We start from the raw sequence: 1,103 nt of genomic DNA, 5'->3' as shown, positions 1-1,103 counted from the left end.
TGCGCACGATTCGGAGCTCGGTTTGACCGGGGTGCGCACACCTTGGCTGGGTTGCGCACCTTTTGTGCGCTCCAAGGTGCGCACGAAGTCGGAGCTCGGTTTGCCCCGGGTGCGCACCTTCGCCAGGGTGCGCACCTTGATGCGCACGCCTTGGCTGGGCTGCGCACCTTGGTGGGCGCCATGGTGCGCACCTTTCGTGCGCTCCAAGGTGCGCACGAAGTCGGAGCTCGGTTTGCCCCGGGTGCGCACCTTGGTGGGCGCCATGGTGCACTCCGAGGTGCCCAAGATTGGTGCGCACCAAGGAGCGCTCCGAAGTGCGCTCCAAGGTGCGCGCGAAGTCGAAAGTTGGGTTAATTGTCCGGTTTGCCTCGGGTGCGCACCTTGCGTGCACCTTCGCCAGGGTGGGCGCCTTGGTGCGCACACCTTGGCTGGGCTGCGCACACCTTGGCACCCGCGTTTCCTTCATTTTAAATTTTTTTTTTTTACAATCTCTCAAGTGGGAAATTCTATAATCTCAACTTTTTTTGCCTTTTCAGGAAACTTTTGAATGGAGCGCATCATTGGTGCGCTCCGAAGTGTGCTCCAAAGCTCTCTCCAGCTGCGTGCACCTGCCCCGGCCGCGCACCCGGCCCCGCCCAGCTTCGCTCACCTGTCCCGGGCGTCTGGTGCGGAACCTTAGAGTAAGAAACATCACCGTGCACCTTGGCCAACGTGCGCGACTCGACCGAGCGCGCACTGGCCGAGGTGCACACCGATTTCACCTGGGTGCGCGCGCAGCACCTCGGGCGCACCGGGGTGCGCGCACAACGCCCGGGTTGCACCGTGGCCTGTGTGCTCGGGGCGCCTCGGGTGCGCGCTCGGTGTCGCCCCCGCGCGCGCGGTAGTGCGGGCAGCGCACCCCGGCCCGGCCCGGCCCCGACGAGAACGCAAACGGGCAAAAGGTTTATTCAAATAGCATTGCGACGCCCGGCGAAAAACTAAAAAAGGGTGCAACACCGGGACTTCCCGGGAGGTCACCCATCCCAGTACTACTCCGGCCCAAGCGCGCTTAACTGCGGAGTTCTGATGGGATCCGGTGCACTAACGCTGGTATGATCGCACCC

General features: G+C 63.3%; 1 non-coding gene across 1 annotated transcript; it reads right to left on the bottom strand.

Moving 5' to 3' along the window:
• Positions 1–984: 984 nt before the first annotated feature.
• Positions 985–1,103, bottom strand: LOC131872859 (5S ribosomal RNA). The gene has a single exon (XR_009370930.1). It is a non-coding gene; the product is annotated as a 5S ribosomal RNA (ribosomal RNA).

Source organism: Cryptomeria japonica, unplaced genomic scaffold, assembly GCF_030272615.1.
Source record: "Cryptomeria japonica unplaced genomic scaffold, Sugi_1.0 HiC_scaffold_823, whole genome shotgun sequence".
NCBI classification, from domain to species: domain Eukaryota; kingdom Viridiplantae; phylum Streptophyta; class Pinopsida; order Cupressales; family Cupressaceae; genus Cryptomeria; species Cryptomeria japonica.
This window is presented reverse-complemented; position numbering and strand designations above follow the sequence as displayed.